General features: G+C 41.1%; 1 protein-coding gene across 2 annotated transcripts in view; it reads right to left on the bottom strand.

The window, feature by feature from the left end:
* Positions 1–22832, bottom strand: part of LRRC8B (leucine rich repeat containing 8 VRAC subunit B) — a 75559-nt gene that overhangs the window by 23656 nt on the left and 29071 nt on the right. For both annotated transcript variants that reach the window (XM_030868607.2, XM_060303070.1), the window contains exons 2-4: positions 17188–17296; positions 12198–12253; positions 1614–1716 (exon numbers count right to left, since the gene is read on the bottom strand). The gene's annotated coding sequence lies outside the window, so the exon portion shown is untranslated. The remainder of the gene's footprint in view (positions 1–1613; positions 1717–12197; positions 12254–17187; positions 17297–22832) is intronic.

Raw genomic sequence — 22832 nt, forward strand, 5'->3', positions numbered from 1 at the left:
CCTAAATCGTTTAAAAAATTGTTAACTAGTAAAATCCAGACCACCTATAAGACGGCACAGAGTAAGACAGATAAAAGGAAATATTTGGATTTATAACAATTCTGGTTAAAAAAAATCACAGTAGCATCTTTGCTGGTGGTTCAGCTGCAACCTTCATCCATGGACTTCTCTTACACTTTTTTGAGTCTTAAGTCTTATCTTTCCTGGGTCTGAGTTTCTCTTTCTAGATACCCTAGTACTGGTAGCACCCCCAAGAAAAACTGTTTTGCTCTCATTAGTCTTCCTTCAAGGGAATGGTACCCTGCCTTGAACCCCAGAATCCCATTACAGAGGCTCTGATACCTATGAATAACTGTCTTTTCTTTTGCTGGTCAGCCCTAACATATTCCTGACCATCTGACCCTGAACCCTATACCTTCATGCTCTCCCCCTTGCTAAGGCATCCCAGGATCCTTGATTTTAACTACTAACCTGGAGCACCACTTTCCACCTGCATCCTCTCTGGCCATCATCATATTATATGGATTCAACTTTCTCTTAGGACCTATGGCTTGATTAAATAATTTTCCAGAGTTTCCCTCCCTTACTCTAGTTTAGTGGGTCTATTTCTAACTCTCAACTCCTCCCCTTCTGCTTCAATCCACTGCAGTTAATCATAACTGTGTGTCAAGACAAGACAAAAACCAAAAACAAGAGGATTATATGCGACAGAAAGTCTGGGCTTAGACCCCAAAATAGCATCAAAATAGCATGATGGGAGGAAAGGAGGGCAGAAATCACTGCTGGATGAACATGTGAAAAATACCTAAGGATTTTAGTTGACATGAATGCACGCATTAAGCTAATTGTGTCATAGCTATTATGCAAAATATAGCTATATGCTATCTTTATGCTAAATATAGCCATAATATGACTATAATCTGTGGCCATATTAAATCATGAACCCAGATAAAGGGGCAACAATCCTTCTGTGTCTGCCTGGTAAGATCACACCTGGAACCCAACGTTCAGTCATAGGTTAAAAACTAATTGGGCAACAAAAATAATCAGGAGCTACTTGTCTACGAACCATTTCCTATGGAGGAACACAGGTAACTGATGATACTCAGCTGAGATAAAAGATGACTAGGGGAACCTGAGAATTTATCTTTACATTTTCGCAGGACTACCTCTTGGATTAAAGAATAAGTGGATTTGTTCCAGAGGCAGAACTAGGTGGGTGCACATTTTAGAAACTGACATTTTGATTTAATCGGTAGTAGAACATCCATAGAAATAGTTCTGTGAAATAGTTCAGGCCCTTCTCCTACCTGGGCTGACCTGAATAAGATGACCATCCGTCAAGGATGTTGCAAAGGAATTTCTTGTAATGGATAAAGAAAGTGAATGAGATCATCTCTAAGGGCTCTGCCAACTCAAAGTCTATGGCTTTATTTGTCCCCTCAAAGATGCTGGGAGTTATATTCATTTCAGATACACAACTGAAATTGTAGAAGAATGTAAACACAAACAGCTCTAACGATGAGGGTATTTGACAGACAGCAAATATTTATTCAACAAAGAGCACAAGTCAACATTGGCCAAAACAATATACTTTAAATATTTATACTTACTATAATGAAAAAAAATGAATCCAATAAGTTGACTGTGCTTCAGTCAGGAGGCCTACACCTTTTGAAATTTCTTAGACACACCATCTCTGTGATTGTCTTCATTCTGTGAGAAAGTATAGATATCTTGAAATAGCTGTGGTCATACAAACAAACAAAATTGGAGATACTGTCGTTAGAGACCCTCTCCATCATAAAACATTACATGGCAAGTGGATTTTCATAGACCAGTTTACTTTTCACACTGGGAGACATTCTGGCAAAGCTATTTATATAAGACCCCATCCACATACCAGATTGCACTCAGCCTCTGAACTTCCTTAACTTACAGAGAAGTTTCTACAGAAATTTAGATGTTAACATATTTTAAAATGCTGTATCTACAACACTTAGATGAACACTTAGCTTCTTCCAAGCAGTCTGCATATGCTAATTTCGCTCATTCAATCCTCATACACAGTTGGTCTTATTTGCATTCATCAGATGGCCTGTCAAACCATATAATTTCTGCACTTTATGATACATCTATCCAAATGAGACTCAGTGCTCTTAAAATTTAGCCTACTGATTCATTAAATACAGTTACAAGTCAATAACTTTTTAAGACACAGCTCAGAAATATGACTGAAATTCTCTGAAATTATGACATTATTAAATGTAGCTACCTTTTATATTAAAACCTATTGGTTTTTGTTTCTCACCTTATAGATTAATATAAGTCATTTTTAGCATCTACTTCAATCATTTGCAATAGCTTAAATTACATATATACTGATTAGTTTGAAATGTGAGAACATTCTAAAACACACAAAATTTTTTTAGTTGGGTGTGAAAATTGCATTTTTTAGTGCCTATGTATCCTCTGAAAACTTGTTGAGAAGGTTTATATATTTGCCTGGAAAACACAATCCTTTTTTGGTTTATTAAGTACTCAAAATCCGGCTCAGAGTACTGACCCCAAATTGTATTTAAGGTATTTTTAGCAATACTCTTGCAACCTTGTCATTTTCAAAGATCAAAGAGTTAGCATGTCTGAAATTTACTTTGGTTTTACCAATCCATGTGTAAAGCCTTCTTTATAATTACTACTGAAGATCAAATTATTTTGCAGGCCAGAAAGCACAGTTAGTGTGTGACAACTCAGCATGTATTAATTCATACTTAGCACCACTGGAATATGAGTTTCTTATTCACAATTCATTTTTAAAAGACTGACAACATACGATACACAACTGCATTTATGTGTAGTTAAGCACAATAAAGACATTTGATCTTTGAAACATTTTACATATTCTTCTACTGCATTGCATCTGTAATGTGCCAGGAAAGAATTTATTGCATAACTCCAGAATGCTACCCAGCTGTCATGATACTTCCTGCACAATACAGTTTCCTTTAGATGTTGCAAATATATTTTCTACTTTAAGCACAAAAAGAAAGAAAGTCACAAACCTCCAACTACAGTAATATTTTAAAATAATCAGAATGAGAAACTACTATAACTAACCTGTTAGCAAACCACAACTGACGACAAGTTCGCCATATTTATTCTTTTTCTTATTGTATTTATTTAATTATTATTATTTTTTATTTGGCTGCGTTGGGTCTTCGTTGCTGTGTGTGGGCTTTTCTCTGGTTGCGGTAAGCAGGGCCTACTCTTCATTGCATTGCAGGGGCTTCTCCTGTTGTGGAGCACGGGCTCTAGGCGTGCGGGCTTCAGTAGTTGTGGTACGCAGGCTCAATAGTTGTGGCTCATGGGCTCTAGAGCACTGGCTCTGTAGTTGTGGCGCATGGGCTCAGTTGCTCCACAGCACGTGGAATCTTCCTTGGACCAGGGCTTGAACCCGTGTCCCCTGCATTGGCAGGTGGATTCTTAACCACTGCACCACCAGGGAAGCCCTGCCATATTTATTCTAACTGAGAACTATTTGTAAAGAATTTTTCCTGTTCATCTTTTTAAGAATTATAAACTTTTCCTCTAATCATCTAATTCAGATTTCCTTTGATGACTTCCTCGTCAATCAGAGAACAAATAAAAATCTGTTATTAATAATCTAATATCTGTTTTCCTACTTTCAAAGCACTTTCATTTACATTAATTTGTTTCATACCTACAACAAACCATTAAGATAAATATTTTTCTTCACATTTTATTAACATGGAAAATAAGGCAGGCCCAAAGGAGTTATCTCGTCCAAGGTGACGAAACTGGCAAGAAATAGTAACAACTAGAACCCAGGTCCTCAGGCTAAAATCTTAGGGCTTGTCCACACCAGACCACACTGTCCAGACCATTTAATCCAATTAAGCCAGTCTGAGTTTTTTCAAAAGCTAAAAAAAAGTTGAATATTTAACTCCCTTACCTAACTGCAACGGACTGAATGTTTGTGTCCCTGAGAAATACATATTTTGAAATCCTAATCCCTCAATGTCATAGTATGAGGAGGTGGGGCCTTGGGAGGTGATTAGGTCATGAGGGTGGAGCCCTCGTGAAAGGATTAGTGCCCTTATAAAGGGGACCCCAGAGAGCTCTCCTGCCCCTTCCACTATGTGAGGAAACAGCAAGAACGTGGCCATCTATGAACTAGGAAGTGAGTTCTCATCAGACACAATCTGCTGGTGCCATGATCTTAGACTTCCCAGCCTCCAGAAACTGTGAGAAATAAATGTTTGTTGTTTAAGTTATCCAGTCTGTGGTAGTTTGCTATAGCAGCCTGAAGGGACTAAGACATCAACTTACCCCAACATCTGCATTATAACTGGGTTCCATTTTAATCTTTGAAAGACAAGGATACAAAGGATATAGCTTTCCACAATGTCTCCATTTACATACTATATAATCTGCTTTCTCAGCTAGACTTTTTCTACTGAACATTTTCCACTGAACAATTTAAGACTTTATATAAATATATAGCATCTGGATTTAATGATGTATGAAAAGTCTCAAGCATTCCTATATGTTAAATGATGTTAATTTTTCTAATTGAAGTGCTTAACTGGAGAGTTAGAGCATAGCTGTCCTTTGTCGTTACAAAATTTAATACTGTTTGTGTGTCCAGGAAATTTTTTCCAGACCGGATTTTTGCAAACAATGAGGATCCAATCCAAATCAGATCTCTATTTCTAATATACAAATGCACTAAATCAGTTCAAAGAAACAATGTTAAAAGTAAAGGATTTTATGGTCCTAATCCCATTCCTTTAGCTTTTAAACCTCGTTAAAAAAATCATAAAAGCTTTTCAAAGCACATGAATTCATCTGACAATCTCACCCCAAAGTCTCTAAGACTGGAACAACAACACTCAAGTTAGCCAGTCTTTACTTCCCACTAGTCCTTGTTTTACTTTGAAAGCATTTCCAAAACAACCAGTGAAAAAATAAACAAATGATGATCAGATGGTATTTAGAGTCATTGTATGATGAGAACTGGATGCTACTTCAAAGCTCTCTGTCTCTGGCCCCAGGCAGGGACACAGCCAAACAATACAGAATGGGGTTTCTCTATACTACTCTCACTGAAAATTGATTTTAAAATCGCCTTACATCCTTTCAAAATGCTTAGTCCTACTTCTCATCAAGATGTTTCTTGGCTCTGGGCTTCCCTGGTGGCGTAGTGGTTAAGAATCCACCTGCCAAAGCAGAGGACACAGGTTCGAGCCCTGGTCCGGGAAGATCCCACATGACGCAGAGCAACTAAGCCCGTGCACCACAACTACTGAGCCTGTGCTCTAGAGCCCACGAGCCACAACTACTGAGCCCGCGTGCCACAACTACTGACGCCCGTGTGCCTAGAGCCTGTGCTCTGCAACAAGAGAAGCCACTGCAATGAGAAGCCCGTGCACCACAACAAAGAGTAGCCCCTGCTCGCCGCAACTAGAGAAAGCCCACACGCAGCAACAAAAGACCCAATGCAGCCAAAATTAAATAAATAAAAATAAATAAATTTATTGGAAAAAAAAGATGTTTCTTGGTTCTAACATATACCTAACTGCAATTTTTTTTGTCTTTCTTTTTTTTGTTTAACATCTTTATTGGAGTATAATTGCTTTACAATGGTGTCTTAGTTTCTGCTTTATAACAAAATAAATCAGCTATACATACACATATATCTCCATATCTCCTCCCTCTTGCGTCTCCCTCCCACCCTCCCCATCCCACCCCTCTAGGTGGTCACAAAGCACCGAGCTCTTTGAGTTCTCTCTCTGAGAAACGATGCGTCAGTATCCAGGATTAATTTGCTCCTTTGCTTTATACTATTATAAATAACCCCCTGAACCACTCTTCAGAGAACTGATGACAATTACTTAGCATTTTTCAAGCACTTAAATGATCACTAGCCAGACACTAGTTTTGAGATCTAGAAGGGAACTAGGATTCATCTAGTAAAGTGTTTCTCTAACATCAATGTTCATAAATCACTGGAGAGCTTATGAAATCACAATGTGATAGGTCCCACCCTCGGAGTTTCTGATTCATTAGGTCTGCATTAGGCCGCAAGAATGTGTATTTCTAACAAATTCCTAGTTGATGTTGCTGGTGCAGAGACCACTTTTTGAGAATCACAAATCTAAGACAGTGGTTCTCAACTTTGGCTTCACATTAGAATCACCTGGGGTACTTTTATAAGAAACTTAAACCCAGGGCCACTCTTAAAGAACACTTTAGTTGGTCTAGGTGAGGCCAGCAATTTTTTTTTTTTTTTTTCAAATCTCCCAGGAGGAGAAAGCTCACAAGATAGATTGGCAATGAAATATCTGGGGAAAATGCCTACCTTTTAAGTCTTCCTGAAGTTTCAGATGTCTAGAGTGCTCCCCACAAACTACAAAGTAACAGCTACCATCAACTACAGGAACCTTCAGAGATTCAGGTGTAAGGTGGGGGAATACTGAGTCACTGAACTAGAGAGATTTGCAGGATGGATTTGAGGAGAAGGATTAGAAACAAGGGGCTTGAAAGGCTATTTCAATCACGTGGGCCAGAAATAATACGGAAAACTTTTGTAATATATTTGAGAAGAAGGCAGTGAATGAAATAGTCACTGTAAATGAAAATTCAATGCCACTTAGCAACATCAAATGTCCTAAGAGAGGTCCATGGAGAAACGGGGTCAAAGGATTCGGATTCTGATCCTGTGGTATTATAGGATCTTCCACAGTTTATAGCACATAGTGTACAGTAAGTATTTGTACAATAAACAACTGAACGTACAAAAATGCAGAAGGCCGAAGAATATTACGTTCACATGTTAGGCAGGGCGTATCTAAGGTGATTAAGCCTTTCCACAGAGAGGCTAGAACTTGGAAGCATATAGATGGGAAGGATTTGGCTAACTATTCTGCATATTCCAAACCTTAATAGCTTAAAATAGTTTTATTTCTTGTGATTCTGTGGGTGGTTCTTTTATTTCCTGGTGTTGGCTGGCACAAAGATGGCTGGAAGGTCCAAAATGTCCTCATTCATCAGGTTGGTAGTTGGTGCTGACTGCTGGCTGGTACTCTGTGTGAGACTTCTTGTGGCTGTTTGAGTGTCCTCGCATAGCTTGGAGGTTGGGTTCTAAAATAGTGCATTCCAAGCAAAGAGATAAAACCTGCAGTTCTTTTATGGGATAGCTCTCAAAGCTACACGGTGTCATGTCCACTATATTCTGTTGGTCAGAGGAGTCAGGTACCAGCCCAGATTCAAGGAAGCAAATGCCTCCTCTCAGTGGGAAAAGTGGCAAAGAATGTGCAGCCGTGCTTAATCCACTGCAGTCTACTCTCTGCCCACAAATGATTTACATTCCTCCCACATGAAAGCCTCACCCTCTGCCAAGTCCCCCAGAAGTTTCATTCTGCTACGGCATCAAGTTCAGGCTTGAAGTCTAGGATCTTGTCCTCTAAATCATGTCCAGGATGCTATGGGACAACACCCTTAAGATTCTTAGAAGCCTTTCTATCTAGCTGAGAAGACGCACTGCCTTAAATCTTTTTGAAGTCTTAATACAGGGTCCTATACCTGTGCCCTGGCTTTTATTTGCACCTTAAGACCAAGTTTTACTGCACTAGTGCTACTCTGGATCTGATCTTTCAACCTGAGGCCATTTCTTACTTTGAAAGAAACAGTTTTATTCACGACCCCAGAAAATTCTGGATTGGAAATATGTCCTCTAAAGTCTACTTAAAATCTGAACCATTTCTTCTATAATTAATCTCTCTCTTACAATACTTTGGTCATAAGTGGTTTAAAAAAGTCAACTGGTACTTCCAATATTCTGCTGGGAAATCTAAGCTAGATCCACAAATCAGTTAGGTTCATTTTTTATCTTCCATGTTACTGTGTCAATCTTGTTAATTTTTTTGTCAATACATAACAAAGGTACCGTTTTATATCCTCCAATAGCAATTTCCTCACTGCTCTTCGAGCCACCATTAAGAATCTTCTTTTTTAAAAACTTTTATTTATTTATTTATTTATGGCTGCATTGGGTCTTCATTGCTGCGTGCAGCCTTTCTCTAGTTGCGGTGAGTGGGGGCTACTCTTCATTGCAGTGCACAGGCTTCTCTTTGCAGTGGCTTCTCTTATTTTGGAGCACAGGCTCTAGGCACACGGGCTTCAGTAGTTGTGGCACACAGGCTCAGTAGTTGTGGCTCACGGGCTCTAGAGCACAGGCTCAGTAGTTGTGGCGCACGGGCTTAGTTGCTCCACGGCATGTGGGATCATCCCAGACCAGGGCTCGAACCCGTGTTCCCTGCATTGGCAGGTGGATTCTTAACCATTGTGCCACCAGGGAAGTCCAATAATCTTCTTACTTCCCCTTCAGGTTCACTGCTACCTGGTCTCAAAGCCAATGCCAGATGTTTTCTTGTGGCAACACCTTCCTTCTAGGTACCAATTTTTGTTTTGGTTCCTTACTGCTATGTAACAAACCATCCCCAAACTTAGCAGCTGAAATAACCATTCATCATTTCTGATGAATCTGTGGGATGATGAGGCAGTTCTGTTTCACATGGTGTTGGCTGGAACGCTGTGATGGCTGGAAGGTCCAAAATGCCTCAGTCACAGGGCTGGCATTTTGGCTGGCTGCTGGTCTGGAGCTCAGCTTGAGCTAATGACCAGGGGCTTTGCCACTCCTCCACATGGCTGTTTAGGCTGCCTCGGAGCAAGGTGACTAAGTTCTAAGTAGGAACGTTACAAGCACACAAAAGCAGAAGCTACAAATCTCCTCAAGGTCCAGCCTTAGAAATTACTCCACACCATTTCTTCCTTTTGATGGGGAGAAAAGGAAACAGATCCAGCCCAGATTCAAAAGGAAGGGAAATAGACTCCATCTCTTGACAGGAAAAATCACAAAGTATTTGCAGCCATCTTTAATCCACTATAGGAAGTTGAGAGCATTTAAGTAGTAGATGGTGCCACAGAAATGAATTAATTCTTTGAAAGCATTTAGTGAGTGAAGAATAGAATCTCTCTCCCCTTTATAACATATCAGATGAGCAAGGACTATCAGACAAGGAACAGTAAAGGGGGATAGAATAGCAGGGTCAGTGAGGTGAAAAAGCAGCACAGTGTTTCTGGAGCACAGAAGTCAAAGGGTTTGACATCATAGTCAAAACAGAGAAACCAAAGGAGAATAGTGATGTAACTATCATTCTGCAGCTTCTAACACAAAGCCGTAGAGTGGAAATGGATCTGTGAAGCAATCAAATAATATGTTAAATATTAGAAAAATTACCCATATCACCTGAAGTCCCAGGAGAAAGTTACTGAATACGACAATTAAGAGCATGTGAACAGCTCTAGAAATCCTAATTAAATCGGAGTTGTTGAACTTTAAGGAACATTGTTTCACTATTCCTTGTTTCTGATGGTTATGAAATACATCGTGCATTTAATTTAGATGGTAATTGTGTTTTTAGAGAAAGACCTCTCAATTCTTTGATGCTTTAAGTAAGCTACCAAATTATCTAGAATACATTTAAAATGAAGAGAAGCTGCAGTCCCATTACTGTAATATTAACACTAGAGCATAAGCCACCAGTGGCTACATAATTCCTAGAATGTGTAAACAGACAGCAATCTCAAACCCTTCTCCACCATCTTCATTGTTTATAAAACCGTTTTCCTGACCCCCTCCCATCACCCTAGAGTCGCAAGCCATAAAGTCGAGCCAAACCCAGTCCCTGTGCAGTCCCTGGGGCATCACACATGCCTCCTTTCAAATGACTAGCTGACAGCACTGATCATCAGCCCATTTGCTTCTACAGTGATTCTTCCACAGGTGACCTACCTTTCACAGGAGCAGAATCCATATGGACTATTTAACCCAAGAAGAAACTGCAGAGATCAGAGTCTAACTCTTCACAAATAAGGAAACTAAATTTCAAAGATGTTCAAGCAGCTTCTCTAGGGTCACAGGGTGGTAGAACATGGGCTCAAGGCCACCTTGCCTAATTTGAAAAGAACTGGGAGGCTGAGAGCATTGCTTCTGGTCACCTAGCCTAAGTAATAATAGGCCAAATAAAACAGGGTTTTGGAACATGAAGTTGCAAAAATAGTCCAGGACATTTCTGTGTTATAATTTTTTTAAAACTATAAATCAAAATGAGATTTTTTTTTTTAGCTCTGGGACACACAAACCAGTGTATTCTAGAAATACTTAAACATATGATTAAGCCACTAGTCTTAACCCTTTCTCTAAAGTTAACATTTATATACATTCAATTATGGAGGTTAGGACTACAAAGGCATACCAAGGAAATATGAGGCCTTGTTTCTGCTTTCATGGGATTTACAATCCTATTGTGGAGAGAAGACATGCATAGTTGAGAGTTAGCAGCACCATCTTATACTGTCATTTCAGTGCCAAAATGAGTGGGATGATGGCCAAAAGTAAGCAGTGCATTCGGTTCTACACAAACAAAATATCCAAAGAGAATGGGTGAAACATTACTGAGAATGGTAAAGCAGTACTTGTCAAACAAAGGTCAGGATTTAGTCTGTTCATGCAACAAATATTTAGAATGTTTACTATGTGCCAGGCAGAGTTCTAAGTGTTAGGGAAATATAGATGTGCAAGACACAAGATCCCTGCTCTCAGGGACCTTACTGTGTAGTAAGGAAAGAGAGAAAATCAAATCCACACACATGATAAAATCAGAAATGTTATGAAGAATACATAGCTACTTCAGACTGGGGAGTGAGGAAAGCCCTCTTTAGAGGGACTACCATTAGAACACAGATCTAAATGGAGCCTACCAGATGATGATACTGGGGAAGATCATTCCAGCGAGAAGGAGCAAGAAGCTTAGGATGCGTGCAGATCAGAAGGGAGGACACCTGGCTGGAATGTCAGAAGCCTGGGGCAAGTACAGTAACAGAGGGCCTGCAGTCAAGATAAAGAGTTTGGATAGTAAGTAGTATAGGAGTGGTGGAAGAGCCACTGAAGAGTCATAAGGAGAAAAGTAGCTGATCTGTTACTAGCTTTTAAGAATTCACAGTCAACTCAATGAATCAGCAGGGAAATGCGGATACACTCGAGAAGTCCAAGTATCTACCTTCATCTGTAAAAAGAATGGTGTTCAGAATACGGCAGGGGATAGATCTACTGTCCTCACCACTGCTTTACCTGGACTATATGTTCAGAGCTGGGTGACACAGCTTTAAGACATATGTCATATTCACAACACTGGAGAGCCATGCAATTTAATACAGTGTACAGATTAATCATTCATCATGTCAAAGTCAAAAGCTCTGCCACAGAGCTAATTCAAGATTAAACTTCCACAACTGTAAAAGATGAATGATGTTTGCAGGAAGCAACGGGATATAGAACTTGTTTATTTCTGACTTACCTACTCTAGGAAAGCATGGCCATGTTTTCATTACCGAAACATGGCAAACCAATTCTATACATTAAAAATGCTACCCTAGGGACTTCCCTGGTGGCGCAGTGGTTAAGAATCCGCCTGCCAATGCAGGGGACATGGGTTCGAGCCCTGGTCTGGGAAGATCCCACATGCCACGGAGCAAATAAGCCCATGCACCACAACTACTGAGCCTGCATGCCACAACTACTGAAGCCCACGAGCCCAGAGCCCATGCTCCGCAACAAGGGACGCCACTGCAATGAGAAGCGTGCACCGCAACGAAGAGTAACCCCCGCCCGCCGCAACTAGAGGAAGCCCATGCGCAGCAATGAAGACCCAATGCAGCCAAATTAATTAATTAATTAATTTTTAAAAATGTTACCTTAAACAAAGATCAGAAAAATATAGACATGGAGTCATGGAGTCTAAGTCCCTCATAGACATTTATTATATTCCTTAGATCTTTAATGTTAAAAAATGACAAATATCAAACACATACACATATCCTTTCCTACATACACAACTAACAAAGGATAGGAAGATGACATTTTACCAAAATGTATACAGATTTAATTTTCTGTTTAATTGGTTTAAAAACATCAAAAGGACTTTACTGAAAACAGCTGTAAGAATAGTAATCTCTTTTTACACACTAAGTATTCAGTACTTATTTGCCCCAAGCTACCAGTGTAATAGTAATTATCTTTACCATGTGTTCACAATTCAGAATATTAATCTTACCCTATGAATGCCTGGTCAACCGGAAACTCTGCAATTAGTTTCTATTTGAAAAATTCCTAAAGAGAAATCATAAACATATTGTTATATTTTATGCATCATAGGACTGCAAGACAATTTATCCACTTATGTGGTTCTAAAGTTTCAAACATCTATAATAACTTTATGAAACATATAAAAGATAACTTTTTTAAAAAGCCACTGCTGTTAAAGAGATCACTTTCTGACCTCTTACAAAAGGTGTCAACTAAAACCCAGGGAGACAAACAAAATCACTGTCACAAGCTACACGTTTAATCCCATCACCATGGCAATTTACAAGGCATAAAATATGACCTTTAAATTTTTAATGAAGAAAGAGGTAAGCATTATGAGGCACCACTCATTTTATAAATAAAAGATAGAAAAACTCATGGAAAATATCTACGCTTCTTACAGAAAATAGGGAAACATGGGGAAAAAACAACTTAATGTTTAGGATCGTTTTCCCCTTCCAGTTTTGTTTTTGTTTTTGCTGGCCTGCTAGTTTTACACAACTATGCCATTATAAAATTCAGTGTTATGATATTGAGATCTCTTTTTGCCTCATCATTTCTCATAGGCTTTCTCGATGTTGTTGTAGTTTCTTGAAACATCATTTCTGAAGCATAATAGTTCATACATGGCTATGTCATAGGTTACAAAATCATTTCCCTACTGAACCTTATGTTTTCCCTTTTTATTACTAATAATGCTGTAAACATCTCTAACTCTGTTCATATGATTTCCTTTGCATAGACCTCCAAAAGTAAGAGTAATAGATCAAAGAGCATGAACAGTTTAAGGCTTCTGATATATAACATCAAATTACTTCCCAAGAGGATTATACTAATTTTCTCTCCTATAAACAATATGAGGAGGACTCTCACCAGATGTGGGAATCATCATTAAAAATAAAAGTCTTTGCTAATTCCACACATGAAAAGGATCTTGTTGCTTTATTGTGCATTTCTTTGAATTGGGTTGAATGCTTCCCAACATGTTTTAACAATGAGTTTCATTCCTCCTTTCTGTTTCACATTTACCTAAACCAGAGTAATATTTTGCTGAGAAGATATAAATGCAGAACTTAATGAAAGCTCTCTCATAATGACAACTTGTCATCTCAGAGTGCAGCCATTGCTGCCAAGTAAAAAAACAAAATGTAGCTCAGTTTCTTTATCCAGCTTAAAATCACTCAAACTAATTTTGGAAACAACAGCAAACATTATCACCTTTCTTCCTCCCCAGCAGCGAACCAAAGTATAAGTTGCAAGAATGAAATGTGAAAGTACTAAATGGCAACGCTTCTAAGAATAGAAATAAACAGTCCATATTAGGCAAGATCAAAACAGGACTTGGACTGTCAACAGTACTTGTGACAGACCCAGCTGCTGAGGAAGCATCAGTGGGCTCCCCAGCTAGCTATGCTGGATGGGTGTTATAAAACCGGCTTTACCTACCCTCTGAAAAACATTTACTCTCCCCAGGGGCAAGACACAAGATGTGTATTTTCACTGAAAAATTCAATTCCAAGATAACCTAAAAAAATATATCCTGGAAGATTTGGAGATGACAAGCCTAGCACTGAGAGCTCCCTTTCTCAAATAAGAGCTCCTTTCAGAAGGTTCCCAGTGAGGGACACGGAAGGGAATGCTCCCAAGTGACTGTGGATTAAGGAGCAATAGGGGATAATCAGCTTTCTGATAGAAAAACAAAAGGCCAAAAGGCTTTTACTTTGAAAACTGAGAAGTCTGGGTGCTCTTATTTCCTTCTGGTCAGTGGAGACTGACAAAACAAACTCCTTTGTAGTAAAAGCAAAGGCCTACTATAAAATTTTAGAATCTGAGAAAGGCTTTCCATTTGGGAGAATTTGTCTTTCAGTGATAGATTCCTTTTTTATTTTTATTTTTATTTTTATTTTTGCGGTACGCGGGCCTCTCGCTGTTGTGGCCTCTCCCGTTGCGGAGCACAGGCTCCAGATGCCCAGGCTCAGCGGTCATGGCTCAGGGGCCCAGCCACTCCGCGGCATGCGGGATCTTCCCGGACCGGGGCACGAACCCCTGTACCCTGCATCGGCAGGCGGACTCTCAACCACTGCGCCACCAGGGAAGCCCTAGATTCCTTTTAAGATTTAGCAAGAAGTCAAGAATCTTTGCAGATCAATATGGCAAGAATCCCTGCAATGTCACACTTATTCAACCTGCCTTGTGCAATTCCATAAGATTAAGGCTTTAGGTTGCGTAAAATTAAAGTATCCTATTTTCATCAATTTGAAAGGTTCAAACTCTGAATACCAGATTTACTTAAGAGAGGGACATTTCACTTCACCATCCGTCCCACCCTAGGATCACTCCATGAATCACCGCCATAAGCCACGCTGACCTCCACAGGCTGCGTTCACTGCTCTTCCATCTGCTTTCTTGGAATACTTTATCAATAGTTCTCTCACACTGTTTTATGACATGTAATAAGCTACTGCCTCAAGTTCCTTGAGGACTGCGGCAGAATCTTATTTACCTATATTCTCAGGATCTATCCCAGTATCTCTTTCCGAGGCTAGGTTAAGCGCCTCGATATTACGGCAGCTTCCCTGTACCAATTCATCAATGGGGTGTTGAAACATCTTTGGAAAGTTAGCTAAATTAAACTAAAATAGTATCTACCAGACTTTTCTCAGGGGTTGTTCAGAATGTGGTTGGAAGGAAAGACAAAGAGACTTCTGGTCAGTTGAGATCCTGGGAACTGGCAGAAGGGGGAACTAGAGGGGCTCTTTGGCTACCCTCCTCCCTCTCATACAGCTCCTGGCTTCTCTTCAAAATGTTGTGGGGCTTCCCTGGTGGCGCAGTGGTTGAGAGTCCGCCTGCCAATGCAGGGGACACGGGTTCGTGCCCCGGTCCGGGAAGATCCCACATGCCACGGAGCGGCTGGGCCCGTGAGCCATGGCCGCTGAGCCTGCGCGTCCGGAGCCTGGGCTCTGCAACGGGAGAGGCCACAAGAGTGAGAGGCCCGCGTACCACACACACAAAAAAAAAAAACACAAAAAATGTTGTGAACAAATATTTAAAGAATAGCAGTCTGAAGTGACATCAAATCGTTAGCCTGCCCAGAGTGACAAGTTAATAGCCCACCTAGGGGGCTCCCATGTCTCAGTCCTGCCCCTGCGCTCATCGTGAATATTGAGTAAGCAATTATTGAGTGAACCAATAATACCAGATCAGGTTTCCCCACCCAGTTAGGAACCAAGGGTATGGAGGAGCAGGCCTGGCTCTCTGGAAGACCTGTGCACACATCTGCTGTACAGACACGGTGGGCCTGGAAGGGTGATAAGCAAAGCAGTGGGGACAGAGCCTCAGGCGTTGCCACCTGCTGAGATTCAGAGGCAGAGGCTAAGCCTTCACCCTTCAGAAAGAAAGGAGAAAATTTCATATGTGCCAGCTTACTCACCAAACATGACATCTCACAAGTCTGAATGCAGAAGTGCTGCCAAACCCAGCCTGACCGGCTACATTATAATGACAGTGAGTCAACGTGAATCAGTGACGGACCAACGCATAAATGCCACAGCAGTCTTAAATGACCTTAATATCATATCAAATTATGATTTCAAAATTCTTCTTTTGTACAAATTAACAGTATAATGCAACAGGAATAAAGCTGGGACCGGCAGAAGCGTCAAGATACCACCCAACAAGGATACTGTGTACCATGCTGTTCTGTGCCCATTTCTTGCCCAGTCCACCTTCCCCCAAGACCACAGGCTCTGGGAAGGTAAGGACTTTGTCACCCAGGGCCTGCCACATATGAGATGCTCCCTAAGTGTCGTAGTTCTGCAACCCTGTATGCTATTATCAAGCTAACAATATTTCAGGTACAGGGATGGTTTCAGTCTCATAAAACCAGTAACTTCTGATGGTGATCACTATAAGGAATGCTATATCTGCTCTACCACATTGCTAACCCAACGACAAAAATCAAATTGCCATGCATTGCAAATCAGACTAGTGTTTACATCAAGCTCATTTCTAACCACAAAACACAAAAGTTTAAGGTTCACCAAGTACTGAATGACCGTTAAACACAAAAGATGTTTAAAATAAACACTGCTACTCACTCAACCCCCTCCCCCCACCCCCAACAAGTAGTTATTCCATACCTGGTGCTTCTTTGGCATCGAGGGAATGGTGAGTGCTCTACCATTTCTATTAAACTGCATCACAAATAGCTGGTCAGATGCCTCCCTGCCTCTCACTATGAGCTCTTAGAAGAGTTCAGTGTGCAAGACAGGAGCTAACACACAAGAAGTTCTCAGTAATTGTCTGTTGAATGGAGAAAGGTGGTGGGAGGTGGAAAGGGGAAAGCTATCATTTTACTGTGCACTTAGTGACGTACATATTATGACCTCAACTCAACGGTGGGAAGGGTGAGGATGGGAGGAACTAAGAAGCTTGCTCAGGCTCAAGCTCACAAAGGAGAAGAATTCACACCATCTGCTACACCACCTCTCCAATAAGCTATGTTAAAAGGAGTTTTACATAGAATGTGACATCGCTTAAAAAAACACCGACAATATCTTTTAGAGAAACTGAAAGGCACAATCTAAAAATCAGATCTATATAGTTTCCCTGTTCATTACTCAGTATTCCATCTAGTGAAACAGAATCAACAACTGCTCCCTCCATCCTGCTTGCCTCTATTAAGTAATGAAGATCAGCCTGAACAGGAGTGCATCCTATTGGCACAACCTCTTACAGAGAAACATTCACCCACCCCGTAACAACAAGAGGAATAACCCAAGTTTAATCTGTATTTAAATGATCTTTTCCATGGGTTTTCTTCCTGGCCTTCCTATTAAAATGTGGTTAAACTAAATTTATGCCACATCACCTAAATAGGACCTTCTTTCTGAATGACTTAATAAAGAAGTATCGCATGTTTTCAATCTGTTAGTTACTTTGTTAGGCTTAGTTCTTACCTGACACTCTTAGGAGGAAGGGAGTATAGCAGGATGGTTAAGATCAAGTTCTGACTGTGTCATTTACCATCTGCTTGATCTTAGGTAAACTCAGTATCAATTTTCTCATCTGTAAAATAGAGATAATAATGGAGTTGTTTCAAGAATTAAACGAGATAACTATAAATCTAATGTTTAGCATAGCAGGAGGTACAAAGTAAATGCTCAAAAATGACAATTTATTAACTGAGTAGTAGGTTTATTTAAAGTGAATTCTTTAAAGGTTGGCTTTAAATTATCCTGTAAAGAGAAACCAGACTGGATATTAGGGGGTTTGGTTTTCCACCCAAGCTAGAGATTTCCATGCCATGTTTTGCAATGTATCACATGACTCCAGTTACTAGAAAGTGTTGTGCAATATAAATATAAATGTAATTTACCTCAATTATTTAATATATGACACACAGGGAAGACCAAGTATCGTGAAGCCAAAACAATACAAGGTGATGCAACATTTTTAAAAAGTTAACCTGTGCAAGTACCCTCTACTTTTTGATGCAATGCCTGTCTTCCCAATCAAGATTCATGCTGCAGACAAGTCCGATATAGCCAGTGTCACCCAAGGCCATGTTTTAAAATCTATAATCACAGATGCACAACAATGTGAATGTGCTTCATGCCACAGAACTGTACACTTCAAAATGGTTAAAATCGTAAATTTTATATTACATATATTTTACCACACAAAAAAAATCTATCATGTAAAACAGGAAGACTGTTTTGACTGCTTTAAAATGAACACAAAGGGATTACACAAAATAAATATACAGCGGGCCCCCATGTACTAGAAAACATACCAACACATACAAATATTATTTTACTGTGTCCAATTTGCTTTGTCCATAATTCATAGGTTATTAGAATAAATACTAAATATTTCACTATCAATTTTTTTTACCTTTAATTGGAAGGATTTGGGTGGGGGAGATATGTTCTCACTAATTTGCCTAGAAAAGGTGTGGGTCTCTTTTATACTAGATAAACAGCCATATATGAAGCTAACACATTCAAATATCTTCTAGTGACTAGCTAGGTAAACACACACATGAGATCTTTTTTTTCTCCTAAAATAACCACTGAAGCACCCACATGTTTACAGCAATCAATAATAACTTGGGATGAATTTGCAAAGTATTTGATCCTCTTGTTAATCTTTTATTTAGAGGTCAATTCAGCAGAAAGCATCTAGGACAGCCTTACAGGGTGCGAGTGGGGTGAGGGAGAGGTTGGTGGTAAGGCAGAGAGATTGTGTGTGTGTGTGTGTGTGTGTGTGTGTGTGTGTGTGTGTGTAAGTGGTTAGAGAAGAGACATCATAATCCTTTACCTTAGTCATAGCAGACATACTTATCAGGCACTTACACTAGTCAATCAATCAATCCCGGAGGCTTTCACAATAACACGTATTTTTGTAGGACTGCCTTGTTACTTCCTTGGTCTCTGGATTATGTGTGGTAGAAATGTCCATTCAAGGCACGAGTGAATAAAGGTAGTGATCCATATCAAATGAGAGACAATTTAATAGCAATAGCTGCTCTGCCTCTCTATAGGGCTATACTGAAGAAGGATGAGGGAATGTAGTAATGAAACAGGATGTTTAAATGAAGGAAAGTAACCATCACCATGGCACACAGAAGACGACTATGAGGCATCACACCCTAACAGAAAGAACCCTGACTAGGTGTCAGGAGACCCGATTTCTACTCTCTACTTTACATCTAACTGACAGTATAGTGTTGGGCAAGTCATCTCACATCATCTGACCTGACTTCCCTCACTTGTCGTGTTCGAGAGACAGACAAATGATAGCTGGACCCTCCACTTCCTGCAATCCACTATCCTGCGAGTTGATTAATTGCTGCTGGAGCTAAGGGAGACCCAATCTGAAGAAACTCCTATGGAGTGGTGAGAATCAAGAAGGGCTTTGAAAGAAGAAGGTGACAGCACCAGGAAAAGCATTAACCCGAAGATGGCTGCTGCATGTTTCCTTAGAAAGAGAGCACACTGAATGATCTGCAATTGGAAACTAATAAATTGGGCTTGCCAAAAAGAGTAAAAGTGGGTCATAGCAAGAAAAGAAGGTCATCAGGTCAAGCATATGAGGAAAGCATTGATTTTAATTGAAGGGAAAAAGGTAAGAGGGAACCTTGGAAGGGTCCTAATACTACCATCTCTCAGGCAGCGGGATTCGCCAGGATTCAGTCACTGACCAGTAGCTTCTCTGCTCATGCACATGCTCTCCTGGGATGACATCCTCTATTCTTAAGAATTATCCAGGGCTTCCCTGGTGGCGCAGTGGTTAAGAATCTGACTGGCAATGCAGGGGACATGGGTTCAAGCCCTGGTCCGGGAAGATCCCACATGCCTCGGAGCAACTAAGTCCGTGCGCCACAACTACCGAGCCTGCGCTCTAGAGCTCGCAAGCCACAATTACTGAAGCCCTCACACCTAGAGCCCGTGCTCTGCAACAAGAGAAGCACTGCAATGAGAATCCTGTGCACCCCAACGAAGAGTAGGCCCCGCTCCCTGCAACTAGAGTAAGCCCATGCGCGGCAACGAAGACCCAACGCAGCCAAAAATAAATAAATTTAACAAAAAAGAAGAAAAAGGAATTATCCACCACCTCCCTGTAGATGATTCCCCAAAATTATATGACAAGCCCAGCTCCCTGATGCTAAACTGCAGAATCATCTCCCCGCTATCTTCCCAGCTATACACTGAGATGTGTAGAAAACAAACTCAGTATGTCCCAAACTGAACCTGCCATTTCTTCTCACACCCACACCAAACCTGCTCTTCCTGAGTGCCTGAGTATTGGAAGCAACACTAACACTGAGAGCTGAATGATGTTGAAGGTTGACAGCAACATCAAGAGCTCAGGCACCTAACCCCAAAGCTTCTTTTCCTCTATTTTCTGAAATCAATTGGTTCTTTTCTTAAACTACTCCCTTCTTTTGCATCCCTGCTACCACTGCCTTGGGTGGAGGTTGCCTCATCTTTGAGGAAGACAGCTGAAATATTCTCCTCTCTTCCCTTCCTTCGTCCCATTTCCATGTTGCAGCCAGAGAGCTCTTTCTAAAACACATCACCTCCTGATGTGGTTATTTGTTATTACAAGGACAATGTCTCAGGGAGGTGGTGGGGGGCAGCAGCTGGCACTGGAACACGACGGAAACGAGTGCTATCCAGCTTCTCTTGTGGTTTTATTAGCTCTTGCTATTTCCTTCCCAGGAATGCTAGTGTCTGACCGCAAAAGGCTGGGCAGACTGGACATATTCTGTGATCACTCACTTGAGGACAGCTGGAATTGGAAGAACCACATGGCCACATGGCTCACCCTGGGCACGCACACAACCTCACAAGTTGGATATGGCTGCCTTTAACTTCAGCTCGTGCTGCCCGTGTCATGGATTCTGATACAGTTTGGACTACTGCTGTGAGAGGAAGGAATTTTTAAAGCCTCTGGCTCTGTTTTCATCTACATGTTACTGGTGTCTATGCTCCCAGAGATCAGGCATTTTTACAGAAGTTTTATTCTGCTTCCTGGTCAGCAGCAGTCATTGCTAGGGCAGTCAATTCTGGAAGCATAGAGCCATGATCGCTCCTCCTGCTGAGATGTTGCTCTGTGGATGTCCTGGAGCTGCTTTAGGTAACTGCAAACTGCCCACTTTTTATTTACCTTCATATCTTTTGTTCCCCTAACTCTCCACTCCCCCCACAAGTGAGGGTAAGAGGTAGGGGCTGGTTTTCTCTGCTCCCGGTGTGGAAAATATGCACTGGAACGATTCCCAGGCCCGTCTCCACCGCCATCTGCATGGGCTAAAGCAAACCACTCGCCCAAGTCCAGACCGCCATGTCCTCGACTTCAAAACGTGGCCAATCATACTGGCCCTAAGCTGACAGTAGTGGTAAAAGAAATACTGTGGAAGCATTCTGAAATCATTAAAGGTGCACATAAATGTAATGGGGAACTCATTAGAGAAAACTTTTTTTTTTTTTTTGCCAGTAATTTTAGAAGAGGATGTTTTTGGCCTTGGAGCATTATCCTAAACTGAAACAAAACAACCCATGGGGGCCTCCCTGGTGGTGCAGCGATTGCGAGTCCGCCTGCCAATGCAGGGGACACGGGTTCGTGCCCTGGTCCGGGAGGATCCCACATGCCGCGGAGCGGCTGGGCCCGTGAGCCATGGCCACTGAGCCTGCGCGTCCGGAGCCTGTGCTCCGCAATGGGAGAAGCCACAACAGTGAGAGGCCCGCGTACCGCAAAAAAAAAAAACAAAAAAACAAAACAAAGAAAAACAACCCATGAAGTGAGTCTTATTTACACCATCTTGGTTCCAAGGAAACAAAACAGCAAGTGTTACAAGGTCACTGACACTCCCTCACACTTAAGTCCTACTACAAAGTCAGAAAGAATTTTTTTAAAAGGCACAGGGGTCCAAGTAGAAATATGTGACCAAAACACAAAACACAAAACTGGCAGCAGTCTTCTCACTGTGAGAAGATAATAACGCGAGCAGAAAGTTCTTCTCCAAATCCACCTTGCAACGATGGACTGAAAATGGACCATTCACACTATCAACTAGGGATTTAAAAAAGAAAGAAAAAAACAACACCTGCAACCTCTGGCTCACAGTGCCAATGAACTGCAGCCATGCCTGTCTGCCCAACCCAGAGAGGACTTTGAAAACATCACGGTCAGCCAAGACTGCTTATCTCTTCCAGCTCCTATTTTTGCTGGAAGAAGGTGTGGGAAGTAAAGGATTGAGCAAGAGAATTAAGAGAGAAATAGGTCAGTTTCAAAAAAAAACCAGCTCTTGTGTCATCGGTGTTTCAGGTAAAAAGTCCACTTTCACCTCAGTGTTAAATCAGTGCTTCATGTTTGCAAGTTGGTTAATGGCTGCTGGTGGTCAAAAACATTGGTTTTCATTTGCTCCTCTGCTGGAGCAGAAAAATGTCTGGTCTCCATTTAGGATAAACATAGTGAGTTGTCTCTTTTTCCGACATTACCTTCTCTGACACCACCTGGGTGTCCTGCGATGCAATCCTATCCTGATACTTAAGTTAGTGCAAGATTCCACAGTTCTAAGTGCTCAGTCCCACAAGACTGCCCCCACTTTAGATGCCAGTCTCAAGTCCCAGTTTACTCAGATTACCCACACTTTTGTTCAACTTAATTACAAATTCAGGGGCTCCCACAACCCTCTCCTCAAGGTTGGTAATTCACTAGAATGACTCACAGAACTCAGGAAAACACTTTAGGTTTACAGGTTTATTGTAAAGGATACAACTCTGCACCAGTCAAACGGAAGAGATGCACAGGGAAAGGTATTTGGTGGTGTGTGTGGGGAGGGTGAGTGGTGGGTGTGGAGCTTTCATGCGCCGTCTGAGTACGCCACCCTCCCAGAACCTCGATATGTTCACTCACCTGGAAGCTCCCACACTCTGTCATTTAGGGGTGTTTCTGGAAGTTTCATTACATAGGCATCATTGATTAAATCACAGGCCATTGGAGACTGAAAATCTCTAGCCCTTCCCCCGTCCTCAGAAGTCAGGGGGTAGACTGAAAGTTCTAACCCTCTAGTCACCTGGCTGGTCCCTCTGGCAAC

The sequence above is a fragment of the Globicephala melas genome, chromosome 1, assembly GCF_963455315.2.
Source record: "Globicephala melas chromosome 1, mGloMel1.2, whole genome shotgun sequence".
In the NCBI taxonomy this organism is placed as follows: Eukaryota; Metazoa; Chordata; class Mammalia; order Artiodactyla; family Delphinidae; genus Globicephala; species Globicephala melas.